Source organism: Venturia canescens, chromosome 3, assembly GCF_019457755.1.
Source record: "Venturia canescens isolate UGA chromosome 3, ASM1945775v1, whole genome shotgun sequence".
Lineage (NCBI taxonomy): Eukaryota > Metazoa > Arthropoda > Insecta > Hymenoptera > Ichneumonidae > Venturia > Venturia canescens.
The window spans coordinates 21786323-21810398 of NC_057423.1; the positions used below are offsets into that span (position 1 = coordinate 21786323).

General features: G+C 35.2%; 1 protein-coding gene across 2 annotated transcripts in view; it reads right to left on the bottom strand.

Moving 5' to 3' along the window:
• Nucleotides 1-24076, bottom strand: part of ChLD3 (Chitin and LDLR binding deacetylase 3) — a 121308-nt gene that overhangs the window by 5675 nt on the left and 91557 nt on the right. The gene's annotated exons all lie outside the window — the stretch shown is intronic.

Below are 24076 nucleotides of genomic sequence, written 5' to 3' on the forward strand. Positions count from 1 at the left end.
GACTTGTCTTCGTCTTCAAAAGATTGTTTTTTTAATACTTGACGTCAAGATATTGCCGCGTCTATAGATGCAATTAATTATCTATAGTATAATATTATTTCAGTAATTTTCTATTATATATTATTATATACAAAATCATTATTATATATACAAAATAGTGCTGCGAATTTTTTTTTATTAAATCCTCATAATTAGATAAATATGGATCTCTTTTTTAAAAAAATAAAGAATTGATAGTAACTGCGACTTTTTTTCTTACTGTGTTTTAGGCCCCTTGAATTGCAATCCGATTTCCTAATTAAAAACTCGAATCTTAACAACAGTAATTCACAGAATTCTGTCAGCAATATCGAAGAATCAAGCCTGGAAGAATTCCCTAATAAAACAATCCCGAAAAGTCCACCACTAGAAACCTTGAAATCCTCTGAGGTTGTGCGTGTAGTTGGTTCGTACGATATGGGCTGGAGTACTAGAGGCAATGGAAAAAATTATAACAGTCTTAACGGTTATGGCTCATTAATCGGGCTGATGACAGGACAGGTTTTAGATTTCGAGACAAAAAACAGGAAATGCAGCATGTGCGACAAAGGCCATCCAAGTAACGATCATGATTGTCGTTTGAACTTTTCCGGCAGTGCCAAAGCGATGGAACCAAGTGCTGCTGTCAAAATCACGACACAAAGTTCGATTTTGAAAAATCTTAATTTAGAAGTTGGCGTATTGATAGGCGACGATGACAGCTCAACAATACAGCTGTTCGTAATGCCAGTCAACACCAAGTGGTTAAACACTCCGACAAAAATCATACAAGTCGAGGTGTAACTAATCACCTGTATGAAATAAAAAAAAAATATCGTGATTTGAACAGAGACGCTATCCAGAAATTGCATCGTTGCTTCACATATGCAATGGCCCAAAATAAAGGTCAACCGGAAGCAATGGCAGCTGCAATAAAAAATGTGCCTTATCACTGCTTCAATAATCACAACAATTGCGATAAGGATTGGTGTAAATATATACAAAATCCTTCCATTTATGTACCTGATAAAAACTTTAAAAATCCGAAGTTGTTCGAAGAGTTGAAAAAACTTTTCGAACAATTAGCATCCAAAGTTCATCGGTACGCTTCAGGTGCTTCAAGTCAAGCGAATGAGAGTTTGAATTGTACTATGGCCAGCAAAGCGCCTAAAGCCCGATGCTACAGTAAATCGGAGTCCGCAGATTTCAGATATGCATGTGCAGTGAGCCAAAAGAATATTGGTGAAGAGTATATTGAAGTAGTAAAAGAAAAATTACTGTTGACGCCAGGTGTCAATACTAAGGTTCATGTAAACAGAGTAGAAAAAACTACAAAACGTAGAGCAGAAAAAGCTCGAAATCCCGATTTTAAAAGAAGACGGTTGTTTCTAAGAAAGCAAAAAACAACACTACGCAAAAAAACAGAAGCGTCAGAAGGAAAAACCTATAGCAGTAGTATGGGACTTCTTTCAACATTAGTTGTAGAACCAAAGCGCACAGCCTACTCATCAGCTATTTTCGAAAAGGAACCGTGTGTTGTTTACTTTGATTTACAAACCTCGGGATTTCATAAAAACGCAACAATTTTGCAAATAGCTGCAAAATGTGAAGACTCAAGATTTTCCGTGTACATACATCTGACCCAAAAAATTGCGCCACAGGCTTCGGAAATTACTGGGTTGACTTACGTCGAAGGAGAGTCAAAGTTACACGGAATTCGTGTCGATTCAAAACCCAAAAATGTCGCATTCAATGCATTTTTAGAATATTTAATTTCCCTCCAAAGACGATGCATATTGTGCGCTCACAATTGTAATTTCGATGCTCCTCGCTTGTTGCGTGCTATTTATAATTTATCAATGGACCAAAATTTTGCAACCGTGATTGAAGGTTTTGCCGACTCGTTAAAAATCATCAAATCCATCACCGGAACGAATGGAAAAGGTAAAAATACTTTAGGTGGATTAGCCGAGTCATTCAATATTACGACCGATGGAGCACACAATGCAGTTAGCGATGTTATTATGCTTGAAAAAATTATTGAAAAAATGGAGATTCCACATAAAAAAATTGTCGATGAAAGTCAAAGCTGGGCATTTTGGGTGAAGAAAATAGAATTTCAAGAAAGATCTGTAGAATTATTGCACGGTTTATCACCACTGAAAGATTGCTCAAGTCTCCAAACAAGAAAAAAATTGGCAGAAGCTAACATTTCTTATGATTTCATTGTTGACACGTTCCACACAAATGGACAAGTCGGTATTGAAAATTTATTTGGTAAGGATGAGAACAATGTAATCAGAGTATCTAAGTCACGTAGAGTAATACATAAAATTGTTGAGTTTTTGAAAAATGTATGAAATGTGAACTTCCTGAAATATATATGAGAACGCATAGCAAGAACGCATGCAATAAATTGAAATCTTCACTTGATTTAATTAATTTGATTTATTACTCCCACCCCTCTTTCGGTATATTTTCTCCCAAGCTGTGGAAAGGTATTTTCAAAATTCCCGCCGCGACGCACTGGCTTGCGTACGAACTGGACTGAATGCGACGTTGCCAGATTTTCGGCTACTGTCTTATCCGTAGGAATAAATTATTAATATAATCTCAGCAAATCTAATAAATCTGAAAAAATTGAAATTATTCAGCACACCTTGCTCATGTTGTCCAAAAAATTTCATATTTTTAGCACCCTTTTTAACGGAGATATCACTGAATGTGTCTTGACTTCCATAAGGTTACATGTTACTTGGCCCAAATTGTTATTGATTTTTCTCAGCAACGACGCTCCTAAACTGTCTGAAAATTTAACTGATTTTTTTTTACACTTCGCTTTATAAGATGCAATCGGTTTAAAAGCGATGACATCATTTTCATTCTAATGCCTCAACTTCCTTAACCGCATAAAGCGTTTGCTTTGAAATAATAACCTTACTTGTGGCACATGCCCTCAGTGGGAGATAGCCATTCAGGAAGAGAAGAAGAAGAAGAATAACCTTACTTTTTCTACATAGAAACATATAGATATAGATATATGGAATGAAAAGAAAACGCTAAACAAAAATGAATGTAAGCCTATCGAACTTTTAACTTGAGATGATATTATTCGAAAAAAATTTCACAAATCTTGAAAAAACATTATCTGTAAAAAAAATTAATCTGTATCTATTTTTAGAGTACTTTTAACTCATATTTAAACATAATTTGTATCGATCCAATCGACGTCGAATATTGTGAATAATATCAGAAGCTCCTGAAAGACTGAAAAGAATTGATTTTCTTATAAGTCTTTGCCACCATAGAGTAAGAAATGACTAGCTTGCATGTGATTTTTTTGGATTTAAAAGCTTCTTAGAACAATTCCATAATGTTGAAATTTGGAGTTACTCATAAATTACTTGTCCTTCGATTGATATCATATATTTTAGTGTTGCACGTAACTCAAATGGTAACTTTTTTCAATTCATTAGAAAATACTTGGCCTCGAATTGATATAATAAATTTTAATGCCGCACGTAAATTAGATGGAATTTTTTTCAATTGATTTAGCTGTTCGAATCAAATAAGAAGAATGAGGCATCGGTTTCCAAAATGATTTCAAGCGCGATTTTTCAGTTTTTTATTTTTTACTTGTTATTTGATTCTTTTGACACTTTAAAAAATAGATACAAATTAGTTTTTTTTACAGATAATGTTTTTTCAAGATTTGTGAAAATTTTTTCGAATTGTTCTGTATTATTTTTATAAAATCATTTTTTTGACAATTTAAAAAGAAAATATTTTTAAAGTTTTTTTTATGGATGGAATTATCAGCAAACGAGGGACCATCAATGTACTTGTCCCAACCTTTTTTTTCCTAGGGGAAGTTTATGGTTTGATATCACGTCTTTTTTCTGAAAAGTTCCTTATTTTGTTCAGTTGGCTATAGGATTTTAGTTTAAATTTCTATGAATTATTTATGATTTTCGTCTTATAACGTTGGTTTTCACGAAAAAAGACCTATTTTTCGTCAAAATTGTACTGGACATATTTCGTCACAGGTCTGTTCTTGGACTTTGGCGCTTTTTTTCCTTGTACCCTAATATGTTTTGTCAATTAGGAACCAAAGAGCACGGTGAAAAGCGGGTTAGAGGCCGGGATATGATTTTCGGCTTATAGCGTTGGTTTCCACGAAAAAAGACCTATTTTTCGTAAAAATTGAACTGGAAATATTTCGTCACAGGTCTGTTCTTGGACTTTGGCGATTTTTTTCCTTGTACTCTAATATGTTTTGTCAATCAGGAACACAAGAGCACGGTCGAAAGCGGGTTGGAGGCCGGGATATGATTTTCGGCTTATAACGTTGGGTTCCACTAAAAAAGACTTATTTTTCGTAAACATTGAACTGGAAATATTTCGTCACAGGTTTGTTCTTGGACTTTGGCGATTTTTTTCCTTGTACCTTAATATGTTTTGTCAATTAGGAACCAAAGAGCACGATGGAAAGCGGGTCGGAGGCCGAGATATGATTTTCGGCTTATAACGTTGGTTTCTACGAAAAAAGACCTATTTTTCATCCAAATTGTACAGAAAATATTTCGTCACAGGTCTCTCCTTGGACTTTGGCGATTTTTTTCCTTGTACTCTAATATATTTTGTCATTTAGGAACCAAAGAGCACGATGAAAAGCATCAGGTTGTAGGTCGTGATATGATTTTCGGCTTATAACGTTGGTTTCCACGAAAAAAGACCGAAATTTCGTCAAAATTGTACTGGAAATATTTCGATAGAGGTTTGTTCTTGGACTTTGGTGATTTTTCTCCTTGTCTTCTAATATGTTTTGTCCATTGGAAACTCAAGAGCATGTAGCAATGCGTGTTGCGGGCTGAGATATGATTTCCGGCTTATAACGTTAGTGAAAAGAAAGGAAAAGAGAAAAGATAGATCAAATTCACGACACAACGAATCCAACAGAATTGGCCATTTTTAAATGTCGTTTTTGCATTCTGAATCTAGACATTTTCGTGTCATCCAAAACATGCCCCGATGAAATATATTTCGAAAGTTTGCAAGTGGCCGCAGAGATCCAATTATCTACAGTTTGATAGTTGCAGAAAAAAAGCACCCGGAAACATTTATTATGTCAGAATTCAAAGAAGTAAAAAAAACTGAGCGTACTTGATTCAACAAAGCAACGGAATTCAAAGACGTTTAACGTACCTGCATTGGTTGTGGAGGAAAACAATTTCATTTCAGGATAATTTAGAAATAAATTAGGAAATTCAGAAATTTAGCATCGAATTTAGAAAAAGGAAAATTAAGATAATTAGTAAAGCTGAAAACTTTTGTGATGAATTTTTGAAATTACATGTTACGGTTGGAGTAAAAAATTTAAATAATTGGCACACATGCTGTGACACAAAAATATCAAAGTTTGAAGGTATTCGCTCCATACCGCAGTAATACAAACTTCAATACTACTTGAAAAGAAACACTTTAAAACTTGCTGAATCAAATTCCATTACATATTACCATAATCAAAGATAGGAGGTGATATTTAGCACTGTAACGTAATATTTTCCCGCGATGGGTACGATCACGTCCCTTCTCGGCTCACCCGTCTCGTCCTCTCGCACCACTCTCCGGCCATGAGAGTGAATTGGGTGCCAGGTACGAAGTACCGCCGATTACTCGACTTTTAATTTATCCGCTCTCAACGATGGTAACGTCAAATAACGTAATATAAGACACAGAGGGCACGAGCGATACGAGTGACCGAGGACGGTCCGGCTACTCAGCTCATCAAGAGATGCGGTAGCGGCTCGACGCCAAGTATTAAAAGGAAAAACTGCAGCGCAAAAGAAAAGCCAGCGCGAGCCCTGCCGCTACTCTTATATACGCGAATATGCCAGTTTTATGACGTCACAGAATTTTCAAAGGGCTCTCATAAACGGGTGGGGGTCGAAACAGCGAACGATCAAAATCCCGAACAGGCATTCTGTATATCTATATATGCATATATAGATATACAGAATGCCTGTTCGGGATTTTGACCGTTCGCTGTTTCGACCCCCACCCTCATAAACAAACCATTTTATGAAAGAACATGAAAATTGGTGTTGATTTTTTTTCGATTTTTCCCTTTCCATTGGTCTTTGTTGCAAGTAAATCCATCCAGTCGATCCTGAGATATGTAACGGTAGTGATTTAAAATCCATCATTTCGGGAACTTTGAATTCTTAGAGACAGACGGGCGTAAGTTAAGCATGTTTACGTTTGGACTTACGTCCTTTGCACGATTTCTTACGTTTTGTCACACTCTACGTCACGCACTACGCTGAACGCGGCTACCCCCTCTCCTTCTGCGTCGCCGAGCGAGAGAGACAGAGAATAGGCGCACAGCGGGGGCAATACCAGCTCCTGGTTTGCGCATAAAATATGTATATAATTATATAATATATATTTTATTATAATTAATATATATCATAATATATATATATTATATTATACAATATATAATATAAAATGATAATAATATAATAAAATAAAAAAATTAAATAATACGAATAACATTGAATAATAAATAATGAAATAAAAAAATATAAAATTCTGGTCGACGCCGCTGGATTTTTCGAGGATGTCTAGGGCCATTGCTCATGGGTTTTGGAGGACTAGGTTTAGGTACATTCTATCGCGATTTTCAATTTCTAGGTGGACGACCCCATAGTTTTTTATGTCCAGATATATTACTCCATGGCTTTCGTCGTCTAGGTATGTTTTTTCATGGTTTTCGAGTTCTGGGTCGACGGCTCCTTAGTTTTCGATGTCCAGGTATGTTTCTCCATGGTTTTCATGGTTTCGGATAATTCCTCCATGGATTTCGATGTCTAGGTATATTCCTCTATGGTTTCTGATGTGCAGGTGTATTTCTCCATAGTTTTTAATGTCCAGGTGTATTTCGCCATAGTTCTTGATGTCTAAGGTATATTTCTCCATGGTTTTCGTGGTCTAAGTATGTCTCTTCATGGTTTTCGCGGTCGAGGTCGACGGTTCCACAGTTTTCGATGTCTAGGTATGTTTCTCCATGATTTTCGTGGTCTAGGATAATTTCTCCATGGGTTTTGATGTCTAGGTATATTCCTTCATGGTTTTCAATGTCTAGACGTGTTCCTTCATGGTTTTCGTGGTCCAGGTATATTCCTCCATGGTTTTCGATGTATGGATATGTTTCTCCATGGTTTTCGTGGTCTAGGTACAATCCTCCATGGTTTTCGTGGTCTAGGTACGTTTCTTCATGGTTTTCAATGTCTAGGCATGTTCCTTCAAGGTTTTCGTCATCCAGGTATATTCCTTCATGGTTGTCTTGGTGTAGGTAGATTCCTCCATGGTTTTCGTGGTCTGGGTATGTTTCTTCATGGTTTTCGCAGTCGAGGTCGACGGCTCCACAGTTTTCGATGCCCAGGTATGTTTCTCTCGGGTTTTCGTGGTCGAGGATAATTCCTCTATGGGTTTCGATGTCTAGGTATACTCCTCCATGGTTTTCAATGTCTAGGCATGTTTCTTCATGGTTTTCGTGGTCTAGGATAATTCCTCCATGGGTTTTGATGTCTAGGTATATTCCTTCATGGGTTTCGCATAAAAACAGATGATAATCTCTTAATAATTGCAGAATCATTCGAGAAACCTTTGTTGCTCTGTGACGTTTGCTGGAAAATTTTTCTGAATAAGTGAGGGATTAGGGCTAAAAGTGTACACGTATGAATTCCACAAGAACCTTAATTAATTCACTGTACTTGGCTACGTTAGAAAATGATCTCATTTTTTTTTATTTCCAAAATTCAGAATTCCTACAGGAAACGTAATCCATTCACTGTGTATGTTACAATAGATCTCATATTTTTTCACAGTTAAACATTTTTAAAAATTTTCTGAGATACTGAAAGGTAGAGGGGGGATCCTTGGGGAAAAGGTAGCAATTCTCAACGCAAAAGAATAAGCCAAGACAAAGCAGAATTCAGGACAGATTCCAGACTTTATTCGAAGTAGCCGAATAAGTTCGAATACAGCAACAAAAAGATAAATTATAACAGGGTTGGACTCGATACAAAATAAAGTTTGAGCGAAATTAATTCGGGGAGACGTCAGGTCGCATAACTTTGACCTCTCGCGCAGTAACGAGGGACTTCGCGCGGGGCGCGCCCGAATTCGTCGGGTAATAACGCGGTTAACGATTCGCCTCGTGGTCGCCCGGGTGCCGTAGGTAATCGACAACCGATGCTCTGGTGTGCAGGTAAAAGGTAATCAGCCATCCGCCGGGCGGAGGGCTTAGGTAAAAGGTAAAAGGTAAGCAACGCCAGGACAGCCGGTGCCTTAGGTAATCCAAGGTAAAAGGTAATTGACACCCGTTCGACCGCGAGGAGTCCGGCAATACGCGACGAAAGGTAACCGAAGATAACAGCGGAACGAACTTCGGCCAAGCGCGAGGTAACGCCGAAGTTCCTGCGCGTGCAGTGGAAGTAATACGAGCTGACGCGAATGAAGAATACGATAAAATAGGGAAAATGGGCATCGGATTAATATTGGCGAAGATAACAAAGATAATGCAATAATACGAGGTAATAATGCTCGCCAAAAAGGTAACAGAAAAGACGGGGCTGTAGTTCCGAAAGGGACATTTCGATTTGAACACCCAGCTTTTGCACACATGAAAAGGAGGTTAAAACAAGGTCACACCTAAAATTTCAACCGCGGCAAATGATTTTTTCAATGTTTGTCATTATTTTTGTGTGGCGGCAGCCAACTCGCGAGAACGCGCATAGAGCACCTTCGATGTGTATGCGGAATCGTTGGGTGGGTCTGGAGCACCTTCGATGTATATTTGGAATCGTTGAGTGTATTCAGCATCGAAAAATAGTATGTGGAGAATTGTTCACACAGCTCCTGCACTTAGCATTATCCAGAACTAACGACGAGGATGTGGCAGGTTTTTAGTTCCATTTTTGTTTTTTTTTGTTTTTTTTTGTTTTTTTTTGGTTTTTTTTTGTATTTTGTATTTAAAATTTTTTTTTATTTTGTTTTTGAATTTTCTCCGTTTTTGATTTGTCTGTCAATGATCTGTAATTATTATTTATTGAAGTATTTGTCGTTGAGCCGCTAGTGCATCTCGATTAATTTTATTAAATGCACATTGTTTTATGCTCAAAAGAAAAAATTAATAGGATTATGCTTTTATACCTGGATAAACTTTACGTATGCAACGAACCATCTGTGCGAACGGATCTAATTTTTTTTTTTCAATTTCCCTTCTCCACAAGTATTCGCATAGATGATAATCAAGGTCGTCTTGTCGAATACCTCCGCGTTGGAGTCTAGCTCGGAGTGGTCTCCATTGAGATTCTATACGTTGGGTATTTGCTTTGGTTTCGGGGTCAATAAAGTTTACAGAATGGTTCACCGATAGGTGTTCGTAACCTTCTGATTTTAAAATTTTGTAAGCACGCCAGCAATCAGAGAAGATGGTAGTGCCAGGTGCAATATGTTTTTTTATCAAAGGGATAAGAGTGTCCCGATTGCGTTTATTTTCCGGGCAGATCTCCAACCTTAACTCATTAGTTTTACAGTCGATTGCACCAAAGATCCATTGCCCTTCAACAATGCGCCCTCTTTCATATTTTCTTCGGCCAAATTTCATTTCATCAATTTCAACTATACAACCGATGCCGCCGATAGGACCAGACTCACAAGGAAAGGTTCTCTGCTGACGTCCTTCGATTTTGATGAAATTTAAATATGTTATTCTACATCAAAATCTAAAAGACACGTATTTTTTTTTTATCGGCGGAAAAACGTTTCTAGGGGTTGAAATCACCCTTCAAAGTTGAGACCTCCGAGGGGTACTTTTCAGGTTTCACCTATTTTCACCTGAGATAATAGAATGCACCCAAATGGATAATTATCTTAATGATAAACGATGAAAAATGCAACTGGTTTCATATCGGAGGGTTGCATAGGAAAAAAGTTATAGGGGTTGAAATTCACAAAATCGTTATAACAAAAAAAGTATTGCACCTATCTCGATGAACTTAATTGCATTTCGAAGAGGGCAAAAAAATAGTAGATACGGGTTTTTGCGTTTTTCTCGCAAATCAAGTTAAGGGGGTGAACTACCCCTATATATGTTTACATCAAATCTCAATAAAACGGCAGTAATTTTTTGTTTTCCTTATTTCCTCTGGTCGTGATACGTTTTTCCTTATTGATAATTCTGACTGATTTATATTTGGCAATGAGATAACACAGGCATACGATGAGAGCTTACACATATTCGTTTCGGTAGATAAGACCAAGATTTGGGATGACGCATAGAAAAATTGCGTAGTCAAGTAAAAAAAAAGAGAGCGTACAATATGCTTATACCTTTTATTGATAATATGTCAACAGCAATAAATAGAAGCGAATATATAATCGTATGCTCTATTAGCCGTTGTAAGTACTGCAGTAATGATAGTCATCGAAAAAGTGTTTAAAACATAGCGACTTTTTACACCAGGAACAGCGAACAATAGCAACATTTTCACATCCTGGAACTTCACAATGTGAGTTGCAAGAATCTCCAAATGCAAAGTCTACAGGATTTTCAAAATTGGCTGGTTTTTCTTCAATATAACCACTTTTGTACCAAGAATATTTGAAAAGATCGATATAACGTGGTGACGACAGTTGGGTATGAACGAATGACTGCAGCTTTATGATATTATTTCTCAAATGCAAATCAATATTATAATTCATCAATAGACAAGTATCAGAAAAATGTCTAACAAAATTTTTCCATACTCGGAATCCAAAAACATCGAGGGGTTGGATTTTTCCGGTAGTTCCTTTAGGTATAATCATTACTTTGACATCTCTATTTGAAGGTTTTACATCAAGTACAGCTTGGGGACAGTGTCCAGTCCAAGAATCAATCAGTAATAAAGATTTTGAACCAATTTTCGGGAAAAACACATGCTGCAACCAAATTTTGAAATGATCTGAAATTAGAAAAACGTATTTTTTTCATTCGAAAAAATATCTATACACAAACAGTGGGTGTAATTTATACCTGAAGTAAGCTTCCCAGACTTGGATACTTCTATGTACACATTATCTGGTCTGAAAAGCGTTTTCTCCACTATTGGACCAATCTTGCCGGTTGGTTCTTTTAAAACCAAAAATAGAGGAGATAGCAGTTTGCCGTCAGCTGATATAGTCGGCTGAATCGTATAACTGTGGGTCGTAGATGAGACTGATTGTACAAGACATTATACTTGCTTTTCTCCTTCGATTGCTAAAGTTCTTCCGGAATGCATTTCTAGCTGGAAGCCACTCTGATCTGCGTTCAATGTATTTGACAATTTGTATGTTGCAATATTTTGCTTTACGTCAAAGACAAATTTTTGAATTTGTTGTTCCAAGATTTCTCCATCTTCAATTGTTTTGGATGTAATGAACTTATTAATTTTTCTCGATACGATACGATGAGCCGCTTTAAATGATTTTATCCACTTAGGAGATGCTTTGAAACGAAAATCAGAATGCCCTATTTCTTTTTGAGCATGTAAGGCCCATTTTTTCAAATCGGAATCGTGCACTATTAAACCAGCATTCACAGCAGCTTTGAAATTTTCCAAAGTGTAACTACAAATTCGTGCTAATTTTTCTTTGTACGTCCCACCCTTGTTCGAATTGTGTGCCCACCGCTGCAACTGTCGTATAGATTGCACTCTCTTGAACTTTTGTTTAACACTGCCCAGACTTAAATTTCCTTTCTTCCCGCTGCGCCAATACTGAACGGCCCTTAATTTGTACTCGTAAGATAAATCTTCGTCATCACGAGTGCATGTATCAGGCGGAAGTTCTGGTTCATGCAAGGCGTTTGCCCACTCTTTATCTTCAACAATTTCCATTTCCCAATCCTTGAACGGTTCTTCAAAATCCAAAGAATTTTCTTCTACCATTTCAAAACCACTGTATTCGTTCATTGCAGTCAACAAAATATTTTCAAAGTTTTCTTTCAACTGTATTTCATCGTTATTCACTGGCGAATCCGGTAAATGCATGACTTCAAAAGTTGCGAGAAGCATTCTAATAACGTTCAAAGGATTTATCTTCATTTTGATTAATACTTGCAACTTCGTTTTAAATAGTCTCGAATTGTAAGGCACTTCTTTCGTGTAGAATAAAAATAACCGACTGTGGTGAATATATTCCGCGATCGCAGTTTTATCACTGCTTCCGCGTCGTATTTCAAATCTAATTTTGGGAGCGAGTCACAGACTGAACAGAGATGACTTCCAAATAACACCGTCAAGTAAAGGGACGGGGGGGGGGGAGTTGATGATAACTTGAATTGATGATAACTATAGAAATGTGTCAATATTTACCGAATTTTTGTGAAAAACATAAGGAATAGATATTTTTGGAATTTGTCTTGGGGGTTATTCAATATTAACTAATAAAAAAAATTGTTATCTGTAGAAGTTATCCCATCAGTAATTTTTGGCGGGAAAAAGTGAATTCTTTCAAACTATGGATGTGATAGAATTTTCAACCGAAAAATTTGATGTTCTCGCATTTTTCTTGCTCAATTAGGTAAAATCCATTGTTTAAATAAATTTTGAATAGAATCTTCTAAGTATAACTAGAAGAGTCAGATTGCCTTCAAATGAAAAATAAACCATAAGGATTGGACGCATACTTTAGGTTCTATAACTTTCACTAGTTATGAAAATGTAATTTCGAGAAAAATCTATCCATCATTTAAGATGTAAATATTGAAAATGTGAAGGAAAAACGTATCACGACCAGAAGAAATAAGGAAAACAAAAAATTACTGCCGTTTTATTGAGATTTGATGTAAACATATATAGGGGTAGTTCACCCCCTTAACTTGATTTGCGAGAAAAACGCAAAAACCCGTATCTACTATTTTTTTGCCCTCTTCGAAATGCAATTAAGTTCATCGAGATAGGTGCAATACTTTTTTTGTTATAACGATTTTGTGAATTTCAACCCCTATAACTTTTTTCCTATGCAACCCTCCGATATGAAACCAGTTGCATTTTTCATCGTTTATCATTAAGATAATTATCCATTTGGGTGCATTCTATTATCTCAGGTGAAAATAGGTGAAACCTGAAAAGTACCCCTCGGAGGTCTCAACTTTGAAGGGTGATTTCAACCCCTAGAAACGTTTTTCCGCCGATAAAAAAAAATACGTGTCTTTTAGATTTTGATGTAGAATAACATATTTAAATTTCATCAAAATCGAAGGACGTCAGCAGAGAACCTTTCCTTGTCAGTATATAGTTCATCGAGTTAAAGCATACATACCTCTCTGCAGTAAGAATATATATCTGCCAATGTTTCACGCGAAATTTTCGTTTCTCGATTTCCACTTAATTCGGAGATTGCGTTATTGTAATCAAACTTATGTGAAAATAAGTATGTAGCTAAAATGACATCCTCCATTGATAATTTGTGAAATTCAAACCATGTTTTCTCGGCTATTGTCCGATCGATTTTGTGTTTGTTACATCGAAATCGGATACCAATTGCTGTATTTGCATTAGTGTACTTGTGAGTCGATGAAATGAGTTTCATAAGTTCTTTTCCGTTTTTAGGGCATTTACGATTTGTGGGTAATAATTGAACAGTTTGAGCCCATTTGATGCATGTATCTCGATCAGAAAGTACATCATGAAGAAGTCTACGCAGGTTCCAAGAATTTGCAAAGGATCTGTATTTGGTTGAGTATTAGTCATTGGTTCGTTTGCGTTCGTATGAATACGAGAAGATAATAATATATATTAAGACAAAGTTTATTGTGAGTTTAATACATGTGACTGTTAGAGTAAATGGGTTTTTGTATTCTTTCTCTGAATGGTAACTAACATTCGAATTGATTTATGTCTGAAATATTCGGTTCCGTTCGTATGAATATGACAAAGTAACTGTGTATATTCAGACAAAGTCTGTTGTAAGTTCAATATATAAGACTTGGAGTAAATGAGTTTTTGTGTTCTTCGAACGATGGTTAACATTCGGATTGATTTACGTCTGAAATATCGTGTCTGTTTATTTTAAAATTAAGAGTATTATTTTGCTACATTGATATATATACGTAAGACAAACGAGTATTTTGATGACACATTTTAAAAACTACATGGTTGGCAAACGTTGCGCTCCTTGGCTGGGCTACTCCGGGGATTTTGACCTAAAAATCCCGTCTCCCCGGCGCGAAGCGCCGGAGAGACCCACCCATTTACTTCTCAAAAATTTTCTTTTTTCTTTGTTCAAATTAAAAAAATTAAAGAAAAAAATTCTTGAAAAGTAAACGAGTGGGTCTTCCCGGAGTGGCCCAGCCAAGGAGTGCAACCTTTGCCAACCATGTAACTTTCAAATTAATTATTAACCGGCGCGAAGCGCCGGAAAGATCTAATGAGGGTATTTCGGTGACAGTCACCAAAGTGCACAGAAGTCATCAAAATACTCGATTAATATTTCAAAAAGTCACCAAACTACTCGTTTGTCGTATATGTAAAGATATGAAAATTCGCTTGGTGCATGTCTTTGCGAGTTAGCTGCCGACACACAAAAATGATGATAAAAATTGAAAAAATCATTTGCCGCGGTTGAAATTTTAGGTGTGACCTTGTTTTAACCTCCTTTCTATGTGTGCAAAAGTTGGCTGTTCAAATCGAAGTGTCCCTTTCGGAACTATATCCAAAGACGGTAAGCGTCACACGAAATAAAGAAAGAACAATGTAGGCGAAGGTAAAAATAACGGTTGAAAAAGATTTGATACGAAAGATAAAATATAACGCCGTATAAACGATGCTCGCCAGCGCGAGCGAGAGAGACAGAGCGCAAACAAACGCGAGGTAACGTGCTCGCTAGAGCCTCGGCGCGTGCAGGGAGAGAGAGAGAGGTGTCGTCGCGTGGAATATTCCAGTGCGTACTACGCAATTTCACAAAGACTCGAACTCTATAATTACTCTACTTAAACGCGAAACTTTAAAGAATTAACTGAGACCAAATTAATAACGAACCACTGATCAAGCTGAGCCCCTCAAAACGACATTATCAAAAGACTGGAAACACGGGAAGTATCGGCCGCAATCTCGCTCGATACTTCGCCCTCGTGTCCCACTAAAACGCCACATAATCAAGAGACGCGGTAGCGGCTCGACGCCAAGTATTAAAAAAAAAAACGAGAGTGTAAAAGAAAAATAAGCGCGAGCCCTGCCGCACTCTTATATACGCGAATATGTCGATTTATGACGTCATAACGTTTTTCAAACTGTTCTCACGGATAAACCATGTTGCAAGTAAATCGTTCATTCAATCCCGAGATATGATGATTTAGACGATTAAAATCGAGTGTTTCGGTACGCGCTAGTCGCTTGGAGTCAGAAAGACTTAAGTAGCATTTGATTACCTTTGGACATACGTCCTTTGCACGAAACGTGACTTTTGTCCCGTTTCGTTTCGCCCAGTCCACTGACCGCGATATCCCCTCTATTCGTGCCCGATCGAGCGCGAGAGACAGCGCGCGAACACTCGTTCCCTCTCTCTCCCACTCGTCGTAACGTGGCGAGAGATCTATACGTATATCCAAAAATGTTCTTACGTTCTTTTTAATGCTACTGCACCGCTGGTTTGGATATTTGGATCCAACAAGGCGCATTTTGAAGGGAAGGCATTTAGCTTTACTTTGATGTATTCGAAAAGTCTCTACGACTTTCATTACGGGTACTATATCGTTTCAACAAACATTGATATTTTGGTTCGTTTGATTATTTCTTTTTCAACTGGGCCGCAAGTTCAGATAAAACATTTTGTCTCCTCAATTTTTCGATATATTTTTTTTTAATTTATTTTTCAGCGGAACTTCGGATACATTGATAGTGTTAACTGCAGTAAAACGGGGCCGGGTGGAAATTCCGAACTGTGAGAAATCAGATGGCTTGAAATTTCGAGAATCGCTCTAGTGCAATATATCTATATTTACGTAGTACCGGCTGGATTTTCGGAATTTTGAGCCTTCTGATTTCGCACAGTTCGAAATTTCAATCAGTAAAACAATGGGGTTTTTTGGAAAATTTGGGAGAAAAAATTTTACTTTTTCGATTCCAACACATACAAATTTTATCAGATTTTTTTGAAAATTTTTGTCAACCAAAAATTTCTACATTGTACGTTAATAAATTGATCTGGAATTTTCGAGAACTATAGAGCCGTATTAGAATATATACAGTGGAAAAAATTTCATTTTTACATTTGATTTTTTATTATTAACCGGTTGACTGGTAAGCTTTTTTTTTCTGGTTTCCGTGCCAAAACTGGTACGAGCAAATAAATTACCGAAATACCTGAAAATTTGTTTCTGGGGATTTTCGAGGTTGCTGATTTCATTCCCAATCTTAATTTTCATGTACCTACCTTCGAAAAGGATGAAAATGAGGGTTGAAAGTGAATATTTCCGATTTTCCAGCGGCATGTTTTTATGTTATATTACATGGAAAATCCAAATTTTTTAGGATGAAAATGAACAAAATTCACGATCCCCGAGGGGGTGAAAAATGAGGGTTGGAGGTAAAATTTTCAGATTTTTCAATGGGAAATTCTTATGTTATATTACATAAAAAATGTTCGTTTTTGAGGGTACCAGATTCTTTCATCGAAATAAAATAAAATTCGCTACCTGCGAAAGGGTGAAAAATAAAGTTTGGGGATGAAATTTTTAGATTTCTTAATGGGGAGTTTTTGTGCTATATTACATGAAAATTTCGAGTTTTTTAGAACACTAGCCTCTTCTATCGAAATGCACCCCAACCCTCATTTTTCACCCCTTGGCAAGATCGGGAGTTTTGGTTTATTTTGATAAAGGACTGTCATGCTCGACAAAAAACATACAGTTTTTATGTGGAAAAGTATAAAATTTCTCGTTGAAAAATCTGGAAATTTCACCCTCAAACCTTATTTTTCACCTCTTAGGGAATAGTGATTTTTTTTTTTCATTTCAATAAAATAGTTTAGTGTCCTAAAAAACTTGCAATTTCCATGTAATGTAAAAAACTTTGTAATGTAAAAAAGTGCTGCATACGAAAGGTAGTTTCTTCGATATGAGACAAACATTTGATGGATGCTTTTTACGCAATCCACGGTATCTTTTCTACGAGTTTTTTAGGAATGCTCTTCAGTACTTCATGCCATGTCTTATAAAAGAAATCGTTCAATAAAAAATTCAAAAACAAAAATGATACTTTTTCTATTTTGGACTTCATGATTCTCGAAAAACCTAGATCAATCCATAACTATTTGAAGTAAAAAATGTTAAAAATCTGATAACATTCTCATGAGCTGAAATTGAATAGAAGGTAAAACTTTTCTCTCCCTTCAAATTTCATTAAAAAAACCACATTGTTTCAGAGTTACGACAATCAAGGTACTTGAAGTTTCACTGGAAATTGGACGGAGGAAAATGTAAAAAAAAATTCAGTAAATAAACAATCGCTGACGCAACTCTTCTTATGCTTGAAATATCGTGTGCAATCTAATATTTCTCACGATACGCGGGCATTTTCAAAATTTTTCTTTCGCTAAAAACGCGATGATAGAGCGAAAAAAATCGTTTCCAATAAAAAAATTGAAACTAAAACCTCAACTTTTGAGGATTCGCTCGTGGAATTGAGGAGAAAAAATTTCATGTGAAAACGCGGTCCAATTGAAAGGAGAATCCAACAAATAAAAAATCAACGTCTTTCGAAATGACGAAATGTTCGAGATCTAAACCAGTGGTCTAGTAGAAGAAAAAAGAGCGCGGAACATTTTTGGTCTTTTATTCGAAAATTTTTCCCCGGTAGTAAAAACACTTGAAAAAAAGTAAAAAAAAGAGCGAAAAATATTGAAAGACCGCAACCTTAGTTTTGAATGATCTTCAAATATTATCATTGTTAATTTTAAATTTTCTTCCTCATTATTTGTTTCATGATAGGGAAAAAAATATAAGACCATTCTAATATAGACAAGATTTACATCATTTGAAATTCACTAAACAATTTTTGTCCGTCAACGTAGAAAAAATAACTATTTAATACCGTTGATTGCTTTCGCCACCTGAAGATACTTACTCAACTTTAAACAAATCATTTGTAAAAAATTTTTTGGAGATAAGAAAAAAAGTATAATTTTCCAAAATATTTAGTAATTGTTACTCTTCTAAAAAAAAGCGAAATCACTATAAAAATACTTCAAAAAAGTAAAAAAAGAACGCCAAGTATTAAGGAGGTTGGCTACCGACGATACAATGTTGCCATGCTAAACCATGTTAAATACATTAAAAATTTCAAAATTATAAGAATTTAATAAAATTTGGTGAACATATTCTTTAGGGCCAAATTTGACAGTACAAATTTTTTAAGATTTTTCTTCTGTACAGTTATCGAGTAATTGATCACTAAAGTTCAAGTGTATAAGCATAGCGTTTCCATATATATAGGTATACATTCCGGGCATAAGAAATCTGCTTTAATCCGTAATTACTCGATAACTAAGCAGAAAAAAATTTTGAAAAAAATTGTGTCTTCGCACTTGATGTTGAAGAACATTATCACCAAATTTGATCAATTTCTTATCAATTTGACGAACGTAGCCACCCTCCTTAAAAAACCGCCCCTTTAGTTTCGAATATGTTTTCAGTAAGTGAAAAATTTCCTTTCCCATTATTTATTGCTAAAATGACATAGTAGGGAAATCAAGATAGGAAAAAAAATATGAGATCATTTTAGCATAGCCAAGAATTTTGAATAAATTTCGATTTCTGCAGAGAATCATGTTACACCTCCAACTGTACCGGCTAAAGAGTTTTGTGACTTCAAGCGTTCCCAGAATGATTTTGCGATTAAGATATTGTTATTCTAATTTAATGCCCAAATTCACTGTCAAAATTACACACAAACTTGGCGTGGATGGTTTTCAAATGGAAGCTCGGCGAAGGAATGCTAATGCTCCATCCGTTTGCATCTAGAGCGAATTTCAATGCCCACTAATTCATTTGTTTTTTATTTCGTTATCCTTCATCCAGCCACGTATGAGTTTTTGACTTGTCTACCTATCCATATACTGGTTCATCACAAGTATTCTGTACCCTAGGAAAAAAAGGTTGGGACAAGTACATTGATGGTCCCTCGTTTGCTGATAATTCCATCTATAAAAAAAACTTAAAAAAAATTTTTTTTTAAATTGTAAAAAAAATTATTTTATAAAAAAAAATACAGAACAACTCGAAAAAAAATTCACAAATCTTGAAAAAACATTATATTAAAACAAAAACTAATCTATATCTATTTTTCAAAGTGTCAAAAGAATCAAATAACAAGTAAAAAATAAAAAACCGAAAAATCTGTCTTGAAATCATTTTGGAAACCGATGCCTCATTCTTCTTATTAGATTCGAACAGCTAAATCAACTGAAAAAAATTCCATTGAATTTACGTGCGGCATTAAAATTTATTATATTAATTCGAGGCCAAGTATTTTCTAATGAATTGAAAAAAGTTACCACTTGAATTACGTGCAGCATTAAAATTTGTGATATCAATCGGTGGACAAGTATTTTATTAGTAACTCCAAATTTTGACATTATTAAATTCTTCTAAGAAGCTTTTAAATCCAAAAAAATCACATGAAAGCTAGTCATTTGTTACTCTATGGTGGCAGAGACTTATAAGAAAATCGATTCTTATCAGACTTTCAGGATCCTCTGGTATTATTCACAAAATTCGACGTCGATTGGATCGATACAAATCATGTTTAAATATGTGTTAAAAGTACTTGTCCGGCCCATCACTATTCATTTAAATAAAAATCAATCATGAAAAAATGGAATTGTATGGCAGAATCCGGTTAAACATTTATTGAAATGCGATTCATTATTAGTTTAATATTCTTAATAATAGTATAGGTTAGTTCTTATTCCGAATGGAATTCGTTTGCTGGAAGAATAAGTCTTTTTTCTTTTCAAGTAAATTTATTGTTCTAGTTCATACTGTTTACATTTACATTCTACGACTATTTCCTCAGAGGTTTCTATACTTTTATGGGATAGAGAGTTGTTGTTATGACTTAAAGTTGTGCTGCTTTGTTTTTGCCTTTGGGCTAAATTTTTTGTTTGTTTTTTTTTACATACTTTTCTTAAAATTAATGAAGGGAGTAGGTGATTTAGGAGGGGGGTTACAGGAGGGGGGGTTGGATTGGGCAAAGAATGTTGGCTTTCGCCGATGAGTTGTCGTATGGTCTACGGTCCTCTGGCGTAAGTCCCCGTAGATACGGACATGCGTGGTTTCGGAGTTTGTCCAGGTTGTTCCGGTGTATCTCGCATAGGCGCTCGACGAAGGGTTTTTCCCCGGTCATCGTCCACAAATCGGCAGTTGGGAAGGTAATCGGCAGACCGGCGGCTTCTTTAAGCGTTTTTTTGTACAGTGTCTCCATTTTTTTCAGAGATGTTTTATTGTATAGCGGCAGTAGGCCAGCGGTTCCGTAATCTAGTGATGGAAGAACACATGCCCTGATTACTCTCCATTTTGTGTATGCGTCTACATTGCTGTAGCGTCCTATAATTCCTTGGAGGCAGTTGACCACAAATTTTGTGATTCCGAGTCTTTTCTCGAGTTGCGGTGTTATTTTGAGGGTTCTCGTGATAGTGACTCCAAGGTAATGGAGTTGTTTCTGGATGACATAGAAAAAAGACTCAGAACCAGGAAAAAAATTCTATAGAAATAATAAACGAAAAATTGAAAAGTTCAAAAAATTCAACAAAAATAAAAAATAATCGAAAAAAATTCTGTAAAGAAAAATAAAAAAATTTCAAAAAAATTCATAAATATTGAAGACATTGAAAAATGTACTATCCAAGTTACATGCAGTATAAAAATGTATGATATCAATTGGAGGCCAAGTTTTTATTGATAATTTGGAATATTTATCGAACAAATCGGAAACTTTAATTGAAATTCATGATAATTATTTTCAAGAAAAAAGTTAATGAAAAAAAGTCATAACGGAAGTTACGTGCAGTACTAAAATGTATTATATCAATTCGAGGTCAAGTATTTATCAGTTATTCGAAATATAATCTCCGGCGACAAATGAGTGTTGAGAATCCTTGTCGGGCTCACAAAGTTTTATCAAAATTACTAAAAAATTAATGAAAATAAAATCATTAAAAATTCACATGAAAGTCATTCGTTACTTCAACAAGGTACACACTTTAAAGAATCGATTCCCCTCCGACTTTCACGATCTCCTGGTATTATTCACAGCATTCAACTTCGATTGGATTGGTACAAATTATGTTCAAATACGTCTTAAACGTACTTGTCCGGCCCATCACTTTTTATTCAAATTGCTCATTCGAAAACAAATCAGGACTGTTCTATAATGACAAATATAATAAAATGGATAGAAATGGAAATAAAAATAATATCTGCAAGTAATTTGAACTTGATTGTTCGCAAGTTCGTATAGCAATATCCACTTCTCATTTTCTTCAGTGAACACATACCATTCGGTAAGAACCAATGAAAATGAGAAATAATCAGGCACATTACTAGAAATTTTCGAACCTACTCAGCCATGAAATGTTTTTTTTCTATAGACACGTACACATTTTGATAAATTTCACTAGTCGAGTACGACACGTGGAGTCCTGGAATTTGGAGAAAAATGATTTTGTTGTGAATTATGAATCCATATAATATAAATAGATTAATCAACTTCATCTTTCATTTTCGTTTCATTTTGACAAGAGTGATTCGAAGGAAAATTATTTTTTCGGGAATTACTGTTCCTTAATATTAACACATGCATTAACGTCGTTTTTGATTTGTTTTCGAATAAGCAATTTGAATAAAAAGTGATGGGCCGGACAAGTAAGTTTAAGACGTATTTGAACATAATTTGTACCAATCCAATCGAAGTTGAATGCTGTGAATAATACCAGGAGATCGTGAAAGTCGGAGGGGAATCGATTCTTTAAAGTGTGTATCTTGTTGAAGTAACGAATGACTTTCATGTGAATTTTTAATGATTTTATTTTCATTAATTTTTTAGTAATTTTGATAAAACTTTGTGAGCCCGACAAGGATTCTCAACACTCATTTGTCGCCGGAGATTATATTTCGAATAACTGATAAATACTTGACCTCGAATTGATATAATACATTTTAGTACTGCACGTAACTTCCGTTATGACTTTTTTTCATTAACTTTTTTCTTGAAAATAATTATCATGAATTTCAATTAAAGTTTCCGATTTGTTCGATAAATATTCCAAATTATCAATAAAAACTTGGCCTCCAATTGATATCATACATTTTTATACTGCATGTAACTTGGATAGTACATTTTTCAATGTCTTCAATATTTATGAATTTTTTTGAAATTTTTTTATTTTTCTTTACAGAATTTTTTTCGATTATTTTTTATTTTTGTTGAATTTTTTGAACTTTTCAATTTTTTGTTTATTATTTCTATAGAATTTTTTTCCTGGTTCTGAGTCTTTTTTCTATGTCATCCAGAAACAAGAGACTATCAATGTACTTGTCCCAACCTTTTTTTCCCTAGGTATATTTATCCACAGAAATTTCAGAGTTCGCAGGTATCTGCTGCGGTTCAATGTATCTGCAATGAGCTTCGAAGACAGCAATTTCAAATCTATCCATAAATGAGCAACTGAAGACTTTTATAATCAATTTTTTACTTCATATAGATGTTACAGTTAGAGTCAAATGTGAAATGAATGGCACAGTATTTGAATTGTATAGTTTGCAGATTTTTGCAGTATTTTAATGATCCGAATCTACAGCATTATAATGAAAAGTTGTCAAAAGTCATGATGTTACATTAAAATGACATAGCGCACATTGCATTCAGCAATTCTGTAAGTTTCTGGGGATGTTGGTAGGCATCATATTTGATCGCATCCAAAACTGAGCAACAGTAGACTTATCGGAATGAATTTTTTTTATAATAATTCCATATTTGTAGTTTGCAAAGTGGAAATACTCAACATACATGTCATTCTATAAGTTTTGTTATCAAAATTTGTGTTTGCTTACCGCATTCCTAAGATACGACTTTTCATATCATTAGCAAAAAAAGCATCCAAAGGCTTTCTGGAAAAGTTTCCAAATTTATCACTCGACAGACCTAATGGGAAAAGAATAACTACACACTATACCAAGACCAGATTTTTTTTTGAAAATCTGATTTACAAAATGTGCAATTCAAGATCATGGTTAGAAACCTCTCGAATCATGTTATCACAATCATCATGAAGGAGTAGAAAATCATAGAACACATATTAGGGAACGAATTAAGAATATGAATCGATCCGCTGCAAACTGAGCGGGTGAAAACAAGGATCGGAGAGGGCAGAGCCAAACTGAATATCAAGCAAAATATGGGGATGTTTAAAAATAATCACGACACAAGAAATAAATTAGAAAATATTTATTCCATTAAAGTTTCTAATATCGTTCTAACAGTTGCGTGTATTTTTGTTCCATTTATTCGTATATATAACCTATGTACACATGATATATAACCACGCCACTGACAATTTATTCGCACTGGACAATATTTCTCGTACTCTGGTTTAATTGAAGGATTATTTCAGTTAACACTTATTTCCAATCGAACGAAATAATGAAATCTTGAAAAGTTTCGTTGACATATATGCATCGCGCATTTTTTATATTCTTTTTCACACACACATCACAGACTACATTTACGCGGCCGCTTTGATACCGGTTTAATATATCACAAATAACAAAATAAATAGTAATATGCACTTCTTTAGATGACGAAAATTATTTTTTTATTGATCCCGCACGCACTTCGTAATGTCGAAACTCTGTTCATACGATCAAAAACTGACACATGGTTTGTACATATATATATGTATATCGGTCGAATTTATGACTGCTGTTACCAGCTGTGCTGCGCCGTGTGCTACGTTCTGAAGTTGACGT